Raw genomic sequence first — 10512 nt, 5'->3', positions numbered from 1 at the left:
ACCAAACAATTTAATAAAAAAAGATATCGTGAAACTTGAAAACTTGAAAATACCATTTAAAAGAAATAGCACGGAAACATAAGTGCATAAGCACCCCAAAGTTTTCTATTTACCGAGATTTCTTTTATTTATTTATTTTTTGTTAATGTTTCATTCATTTCCTATTGATTCTAGTGCTGCAATCGAGTGTTAGAATTCTTTCTAGAAATACATTGGTTACTTGCTTACGTGTACAAAATGAACATAACAAATTCGCCGAATTTTCATTACTAATGATTACTATATTTTCCAATTTCTACTGTACACTCTTTAACCCTTATCATTGAGTGGCCTCTTGGCCTTGATAATGTGGTGATGCCCGTGTAAAAATAAAATCTCTGTTGAACGGACTGGATTCGAACCTGGCTCACCCAGATTGTCAGTCCGTGTCGTTAACCAGATCGCAATGTTTAAACAAATCAAATGAGATATTCTGGCTTCGTTGATGTTTTCGTAAATCGAAAATACATGTTGACAGTGTTCACTGTTATCGTTTGTGACAACAGGAAAAACGCGTAATTTCTTATGATGACAATGATTATTTATTTAAATTTCCCCAGGAAAAATCCGAAACTGTCGTCAGTGCGATTAGTGATGCAGTGACCCTCCACTCCACCCCAACGACAAGAAGATTATTTGTTGTATTAAAGATTTACATCTCACGAGCAGTCCGGCCGGCGTTGCCCAGTCGTAGAATAAGCTTAAATATAATATTTTCATATGTGGAGATTTCGTTTTTTTTTTTTGTTTTTTTTTTTTTTATTATTGGGCTAAAACTTTATTGATTATTATATTGTACCCAATATAGTAGGTCCTCCCTAGGCGTGGTCCAGTCGTAAAATGTGCTTAAATATGAAGATGAAGATTTCGGATTTATTTTTAGAGCCAATTTTCTATTAAATATTATGTTGTACCCAATATATAGTAGTCCCCCCTTCCCTGGCATGGTCAAGTTGTAAAATGTCCTTAAATAGTTTTTTTTTTTACATGGGGATCACCACTTATCAAGGCCCGGAAGCCACTCGGAAATAAGGGTTATTGTATGTACAATAATCAATGGGGTAATATCGTAGTAATAGTTGGTATTGGAGACTTGATAAAGTGTCTTACTTAAGGGGGCGATTAATCAGAAATTTGTTTATGTTGGACTTGAAGACATGTAAGTTGTAGTCAGGTGGGAAACAGGCAAACGGGAGAGAATTCCGTAGGCGTGCACTTCTAAGAAAGAAACTTTGTTCATGGAATCTACGTTTTGATTTAGGCACAGATAAAGATTGGGAGAAAATTACTGACAGTGGTTTTAGCTAGACGGGTGTTTATCGTGAAAGACTGGCAAGGGGGGGACCAGAGATTGGAGCTTGATATTGATATTAGCATCTATTTTTACTGGCTAGCAACCGAATCAAAGTTGTTCCAAAACCCTATATATCAAGTTTTATTATATATATATATATATATATATATATATATATATATATGCGTATGCTAGAACGTTTTTATCCTAAATGCTATGCAATCATGCACAATATAGAAAATATGCATAAATTGAGCGTAATAGTTTAAAGAAACACACCATCCAATAATAAATGATAAAAAATGAATAATTAATTAATGAAAGGAATATGCAACTGAGTAACATTTATGAAGTCGCTCCTATATCTCTAAATGAGTATATTAAAAAGTTCGTTTTAATAATTTTTAAATAGAAAAAGTAGACTTTTAATATCAATGTTAGTGCATCAAAAACTCATATATATATATATATATATATATATGTGTGTGTGTGTGTGTGTGTGTGTGTGTGTGTGTGTGTGTGTGTGTGTACGAGCAAACAGTTAATAAAACATGTTAAAAACACTTTGAAATAAGTTAAAAACACTCATCTTGAATGTTATTTTCACAATGTTTCGCTCAATGTAACCTCCGATTTCTTCAGGTGTATCTTGCCAAATTCAGGAATGTTGTTGTCAAACACGGGACTGGAGTGAATTTCGAATAGAACCTTTTATTTACTTCACAGGGATAACATGCTCTCATTCAATCAGCTATGACTGGATAGATGTTTGTAATTGTATTTTTTTGGTTGCCCACATTGAGAATTGAACCTTCAACCTTCAAGAGAACATCACTTTTACAACTGTTTTTTCCAAGTACTCTAACTACTGTTCCATGGATCCTTGCCATCTTTGTGAAGTAAATAAAGTGTTCCATTCGAAATTCTGCCCAGATTCTCGAGTTTGACAGAAACATTCCCGAGTTCCATATACACCCGAAGAAGGTTCGAGGTTATATCGACCGAAACGTTAGAAAAATAACACTCAAGATAAGAACAGTAGTCTGAAGAATCTAAATAACCAATTCTCATGTCAAAAATTAGAAGCATAAAAGAAAAATGATTATAATATAAATCTTACTTGTCTGTTTAAATGTATGTATGTATGTATGTATGTATATCTCGCAAAAACTTTCGACAGGATTTTCACGAAATCGGTATCATTTTGAAGCTTGACCCTTCGGACGACAAATATCGAAAAATTGGCCAAAAACATTAATTCCTTCACCCACAACTGCGCAGTTTTCTACAGGGAGGGTCGGTTTTTTCACTGACATGTTTTGCAATTCATTCAACTCTGGTGCCCACGATGTCGCATAAAAGACGTTATTTCGACCGCCCGTGACGTCACAACTGCGGTAGACACATCGGTAAGACAGTTCTTTTTTTTCTCTCTTTTTCCTCTGGCGCCTGCTTACTACACCCCCACTATCTTTTCCATCTTTGCGTCACGGGTTCAAGCCTACCTACCTATTACATCTTTTTTTTTTTTTTTTGCTCAACACATACCTCCAAACACCCTGGCAATGCTGGGCACCCAGGCTAGTTCAACACAATTATCAACGTTTAAACCAACACTTACATACGCATGTATTTCTTCTGAAAATATTCTCCTGCTTGTAGGGAACAGAGAAGAATAAATAGTATAAGAACATAGTAGATGTTAGTTAAAAGTTCATGGGGACAAAAGTGGTTGGTCGCGTTCAATGCTGCCAAGACTAAACTAGTTTCATTCAATAATTACAAGAAACCCTCTCTACCACCAATAGCAATGGCCAACGACTCTTTATCTGAGAGTCCATCTTTCAAACTCCTTGGCCTAACGTTCACAGGAAACATGAGTTGGAACAATTACATTGAAGGCATTGCCAGGGCCGCTGCAAGAAAGGTAGGCTCTCTCTACCGTGCTAGAAAACTACTAACACCTGAAAGTATCCTGTACCTCTATAAGGTCACCATTCGCCCATGTATGGAGTATTGCTGCCACATCTGGGCTGGTGCATCTGCTACTAGTCTCTCGCTCCTTGACAAGGTTCAAAAGAGAGTCGCAAACCTGATAGGCCCTGAACTGGCATCTAAGCTTCAGCCTCTGTCCCATCGACGAAATGTTGCATCCCTCTGCCTGTTCTACAAGTATTTTAGTGGTGAATGCTCTGATGAACTGCAATCACTTGTGCCCCCACGACGCGAGCACCCTCGACAAACCCGACAGGCTACTAGATCCCACCCCCACACTGTAGAGGTCCCTAGATGTAAAAGATCTTTTTACTCCAATAGTTTCTTCCCCAGAACCGCAAGACTCTGGAATTCCATTCCAGGTCCCTGCTTCCCCAACAGTACTGACGTGCAGAAGTTCAAGTGTAACGTGAACCGACACCTTGCTGCCCAAATCCCTACATAGTACCCCAGTAGTTGTTGCCCCTGATAGTAGCCCCCTACACCAAAGTGGCAATTTGCCTTGTTTGGGGTGAAAATGTAATAAAAAAAAAAAAAAAAAAAATGTGTAATTTGTAAGTGTGTGTTGAACTAGAAGTGGAAATCAGTCCATGTGCCATCAGCCATCTTGAATACTGAAGCTTTCCTGTCGACACAGTCTGTAGTTTGGGGGGAGATTTAGTAGTCAAACTCAGTAAGGTGGGTTAATTACACAGCAGAGGCTACTTGCAGCTAAAGAGAGAAAACAGTATCGTGCACTCCCTTAAAAAATCTTCATGACCTTCATGCTATGATCACATGAGAGATTGTTTCTGATTGGGTAAATCAGTATCGAAATTGACTTGGGTGCATTAGCCTGAATCGAAACCGAAATAAAAACTCATGAAAAGAAAAATGTATATGAGTTCCTCCATCCATGATCGAAACCGAAACCAAAACCAAAACTTATGAAGAATTCTTGATAAAATTATTTATGACAAGAAATGGAAGTACATAACAATTAAACGACCCGGATGTAAGCGTGACACAGAAAATAACACACACGTTATCGTATTAATATATAGATGAATCATTAGTAAAAAGAAACAAAGAAACAAAGATGGGAACACGAAAAAAAAAGATAAGAAAGAAGAGGAGAAATACTGAGAAGAAAAATAAGAATTAGAATATGAAAAATGATTACTACTACTACTACTACTACTACTACTACTACTACAAATAAGAAGGAGAAGGGGGAGGAGGAGGAGAAATTTGAGAAGAATAGGGTGAAGGGGAAGAACAAGAAAGATGAAGATGAAGAGGAGACGAACAAGAACGATAAAAAGGGACGCAGCAAAAAAAACTTTTATCCGTGTTTAATCATTTTCTTTCATGAAAAATTCTTCATTTTCAATCCGGATATTTTATGAACACGACTTGAATTGTGAAGAGAATGCAAGTTTCAGTGATTGATTTTCATATTTTCATGAAAAAAATATTCAGTTTCTGCACCCCCACCCATTTGCCCCTCCCCCCTCCTCCCACAATAAGTTTGATGAAAATCAGATTCTTATATCGAATTAACTTCTGCCTGGGTGCGCACAACTTTCAATCTTAGAACTTTACAAACGCTGCTCATATTAAGAAGGAGAAACTTGCATTTTTTATTTAGTTCAATTTCGATAAATATGGCGTCAGTTAGCGTTTTCTTTTAACATACGTTGTATTTTTATCAACTACCAATTAATTTTTTTAGTTCTGCCTTATTAAAAAAAAAGCTTAAAATTGAAATTTTATTGACTGCATTTCGTATTATCTATATATCTATAAAAGGATGTGTATGTGTGAGGACACTTCTCAACCTATATACTCAACGAATGTTTGATCTACAGACTTGAAATTTAGTATATAGGGTATTCAGACACGTGGAAAACTGTTTAATCCGTTTTCATCCGGAAGAAAGGCTGCTAAGGGGTCAAAATAAAAAATAATAATTGGTATGTCGAGGTCATCAGATTTTTATCTGTTTGCCAACTGTTTCACGAATGCGCGTGCATGAATCGTTCACATGACAGATTACTTATGTTAAGAATAAGTAGGTTTGGAAAACGCTTTAAAGATTATGTCAAGCTGGCCTACTGGTTATCATACTTGACTCACTGTCTTTAGGTTTTGGTTTTGATCTCAGCTTGAGTATTGTTGGGTTTTTTTTTTTTTACTTACTACTGTTTAGAAAAATATAATATTCGCATGCACATATTTGAGTTTTTTTTTTCCTTTTTTTACTTCATTTTTCCATAAATATTTAACGTTACATTTAATACATACGGCATTTCTGTTTATAATAAATAAAAATTCGGCATTAATTAAAATATGATATTTATGCGTATTTTTCAACCGGGCAACGCCGGGCGGTCTGCTAGTATACAATAAAAGTGAATGTACGTGTTTCAACAATTACGTACGTAGATTTATTTTTATCATCAAAGAAGGGAGACTTAATTGCAATCTTAATAATAACTGATAATAATCTATTGTATGAAAGGAACATCTCTCTGTGTATGTGTGTATGTATGCCCAGCTAAAAGTAAAAAGAAACTACGAAAAAAACACCCACAACGTTGTTAGATTCTTAATCGTCATTGCTATGAATGAATAATGTCTAAAATGTAGAAGAAAGTATTCATTCTTTGAGGGCAAACTGAGTAAGGTTTCGTTAAGGAATGTCGGTTTTTCAACCATTTCTAATCTTATCTGCTATACGAGGGCCGTTTCAAAAGTAAAGCCTCCTACTTTTTAAAACTCAAAACGCTGAACATCTACGAAGACTGGTACTATCAGAATGAACGACCTTTGTGCCCCAGAATTTATTTTTCTACATAGTCACTATCATTCTCAATGCACTTTTGCCAGCAATGAACGACAGCTGTGCATGGGCGTCCGGAGCGTGCTTTGTCATACAAGTCATTTATAAAGTGTTTAAAAGTGGAAGCGCTATGAAGATGCCAGTAGTATCATTAAAGCGAGCTACAATTTATTTTTCTATATAGTCACCCTCATTCTCAATCCACTTTTGCCAGGAATTCAATAACGCTTCTCTGATTCTGACGCACGTCCATGACAGGAGTTGCTTTTTTCAGTTTGACATCCGTTTTACACGCTGGCATGTGTTGAACAGCTTTCAGAAATTAATTTATATACTAACCTATCTCTGACCAAACTCACAAATCCTTGTCCTCGAGTTGCCATTGGGCCATGATAAGTGGCGATTCATTAGTATATAAAAAATATTCTTTTTATCTTTTGTACTTTTTGATCACAAGATTTTTCTTAGGAATTGAACTCTCAACACTCAATCGAAAGAACAGCTTCTTAGATATTTTTGACCAATATTTCGTTCAGTTCAGTTCACTGAGGATATATGAGCCCAACCTACATCTGACAGATTTGAAGTCAGTAACTGACAAACATCACCTTCTCAGGTAGTTGACATCAATGTCCTTCCCAACAAAACAATCCTTATAAATTCCACATCCTCGTCCACTGCTAGACCAAAGTCTTACTTAAACGCACACGTACACACGCAGACACACGCGCGCGTACACACATATATATGCTCTTACATACACATTCATACACGCACACACATACACTTTCTGGAACGGGTGGCTCATCTCAATTAGCGTTTTTCAAAAGACATTATCATTACCACCGAACGCCGACCCGCAACCGCCGACGCCACTCAGGCTTAACAGTTGACGACGTCGACACTTGGTATCGAGGACAATGCGAGCGTTACTAAGCAACTGCAGGGAAGCTGGTGTCTGCTGACCATGAAGACTCGTTGAAGGATGGAACGCAGAAGGAGAGAAGAAAGGAGAATATACGTTTTAATCAGTGTCGAAAAGAGAGTCGTCGCCGTAGCTCATTCTACGATGAAAGGCCCGACACACACGCACGTGCGCACAGGTGCAGATGGCAAATCTTGTCTAAAATCTCTGGCAGACCTTTTCCAGATGAGGAACTTGCAACGGACACCTGTTGTAAGAGCGCTAAAAAAATGTCAGTAAATGACATCCTGCGACAATAGCAATTAATCCAAGGACACTGGTTCGACTGTAAATAATCACAATTTCTGATTTAATTCTTCGCACTTTATTAAAAACCAATGCGTATATATATGTGTGTGTATGTGTGTGTGTGTGTGTGTGTGTGTGCGTGCGCGCGCGTGTGTGTATTACACACCATTATGTTATATATACGGCATAATCAAATTGACACACCGGTTCTCGTCAGATTACCGAAGTTAAGCAACGTACAACCTGGTTAGTACCAGATGGGTGACCATTTGGAAATTCTAGACGCTGTATGTGCTCACCGCTATCTCAGCAATGATTCCTGAGCGTCGTCCTGAGCCGCCACTTACCACTGGTATTTAACAACGCCGAATCAGGAGATTGTGCAACTCCTGCCACAAAAATTTCACGTGCAAGCATTCTTACAGTCAAGACTGAAGGAAGCTGCCACATGTGTGTGTGTGTGTGTGTGTGTGTGTGTGTGTGTGTGTGTGTGTGTGTTTGTATAAATATATATATGTGTGTGTGTCATTTATTGAGATTGTCCAACTGACTTCCTCATCTTGGTTGTTATAGTCACAACGTGTCGGCCGTTTTGTCCTCCGGTCTTCATCATGTGTTTTGTATCGAACTGGAGAACCGTTTGTTAGGAGTCTCGAACCCAACCCTTTATTATTATTACGGGGGTACCGTGTTCGGACTCCAGCTAGGCTCTGGGACATAGTTGCTGATTCTCTGTTTTGAATGTTACTTTTCCTAGTGACATATGGCCGAGTGGTCCTAGACGTTGTATCACAGTTTACAGTTACCCAATGGCGCTGAGTTTAATCTGTCTGAACGAAGGCAGTGAAAAGTAACATTCAAAACAGAGAATCAGCAACTATGTCCCAGAGCCTAGCTGGAGTCCGAATACGGTACCCCCGTAATAATAATAAAGGGTTGGGTTCGAGACTCCTAACAAACGGTTCCCCAGTTCGATACAAAACACCTGACGAAGGCCGGAGGGCAAAACGGCCTAAAGGTTGTGACTATAACAACCAAGATGAGGAAGTCAGTTCAACAATCTCAATAAATGAAAACACCTCATCTCAAAAATACAGACAATTATTATGTGTGTGTGTGTGTGTGTGTGTGTGTGTGTGTGTGTGTGTGTGTGTGTGTGTGTGACAGCGGATAAAGTATTTGGTAAAATTCAGTTGTAAAATTATACTTTTCTGGAGGTTGAAGGTCCAGTCCTAAGTGTAGCCAACCGAAAAATATAACTGTCAATTACTTAGAACTCCTACATAGTCATGGCAGAGGGAACGAGAGCAGTTCACTTCCCGCAGATTAAATAAAGAGCTTCGTTCGAAATTCCGTCCACATTCCCGAGTTCGACAGAAAGATTCCAGAGTTCGACAAGATCGACCGAAACGTTGTGCAAATAACACTCAAGATGAGAACAGTAGCCCGAAAAATCCAAATGACGCAAATATGTTAGGATGTATGTTAAATGTGAAAAAACGTGAAAAATGTGAAAAAGTATGAAAAATCGTGAAAATTAAAACGCAATCAGCCAGCACTTAAATAAGAAGTATCCAAAAACACACTTAATATTTGACAATTAATTTAAAAATATATTTAAAAAAAAAAACGCAAGCGAAAGAAAAACAGAAAGCTTTTTTTTTGTTGTTGTTGTTTTTGTTTTTTCTTTTGTTTGAAAATAAAAAAGCAATGGACAACAGCCGCAAGGCAAGTTGTTGATTTTCAGGCGACACCTGCTCCGTTCGAACTAAAAAACTGTGTTGGTGAATTAGAATTTATTTGATTGTGAGAAGAGAAAGTAGAACTAAAGAAGGTAATAATTGAAAAAACAAAATCATTTTTTTTTTTTTTGCGTTTTTTAATTGTTTTTCAATCTTTGTATCGGAAAAAAAAAACTTGTTTTGCACACGTATACACTCATAAACATACACTTTATCTCCATCTGTCTTGCTATATCTCCATCTGTCTATATCTTTCATTATATATATATTTCTATCTTACTATCTCTCTATATATCTCTCTGGTGCTACCAGAGTAGGTTGCTTGAAGATGCTGTTTTTCTGACCAAAATGCACTAAACATTAAATATTATCGTTTTTGTTTACCCTTTTCTTTTGCTAAACTTAATTATGTTTTGCAAATTCAAAAACAAAAACAAGTGAAGCATGCATAGTACCTTGTGAGTGCACAGTGAACGAGGCACAAGAACTCCCCCCCCCATTTAGCCCTAAAAGTCCCCAAGTTGAGTTCAGCACCATGCAAAACTGCTAAATAGACATACACAGAAATTTTTTTATTAGGATAATTGAACAGAGTGTTTTTATTAGCCCTAAAAAAGCCCTTGGGACACACCCAAGAGTCATCGCGGAGTATAGACAAACAAAATTATATAGAAATCAGTTGGTTACAACTTTTCAGAAAGTTTTATAAAAATCCAAGTCATCAATTTTTTTTTTTTTTAATAAGCCCAAAAGTGTCAATTTTAGTCATTTTAACCCAAATGGCATCCCTAGGGGAGCAACCAGAGTTTTCCCGGAAAATCCGTTCTGTTACTTTTTTATTCATATCATGTTTAATGTTTGTGCAAAATTTTTAAAAATTCCGAGGCGTAGTTATTGAGAAAAGGGCGAACAGACGACCGGAGGAACAGACCAGATCCGCGCTACTTTGGTCGGGGGGACCAAAAGTTTTCTCTACAAAACAACCAAACCAAACACCATGAATAAATATTTGAAGTGTCAAGAATTTGAAGCATAAAAGAATTTTTCCAAAATTATTGGATTAAAAATTAAATAACCTGAAAATGATGAATATGCCATAAAACAAAACAGCTATATGTATCTCAATCTCTACCCTTTTCTCTCTTTACATGCATACTAGCAGGGAGACCTGATTTTACCAGGGATTAAATAAGAATCAACGAATATTTCAAATTTCCAATACTTTATTGTCATCAAAATCGGTGAACTTGCAGTGTACCAGGAGAAGCTTCACATTCTTCCCCACAGTGACTTAGTCCACAATTCATTGTAGTCTACATTGCACTGTAGAGAACCTACCATTGATTTTATAAAATTATTTGTATATAATGACTTGAATTAAAGTTTTAAATTACAAGGTAAATAC

The sequence above is a fragment of the Euprymna scolopes genome, chromosome 25 (genome assembly GCF_053919585.1).
Source record: "Euprymna scolopes isolate OS-2025 chromosome 25, ASM5391958v1, whole genome shotgun sequence".
Classification (NCBI taxonomy): domain Eukaryota; kingdom Metazoa; phylum Mollusca; class Cephalopoda; order Sepiida; family Sepiolidae; genus Euprymna; species Euprymna scolopes.
This window is presented reverse-complemented; position numbering follows the sequence as displayed.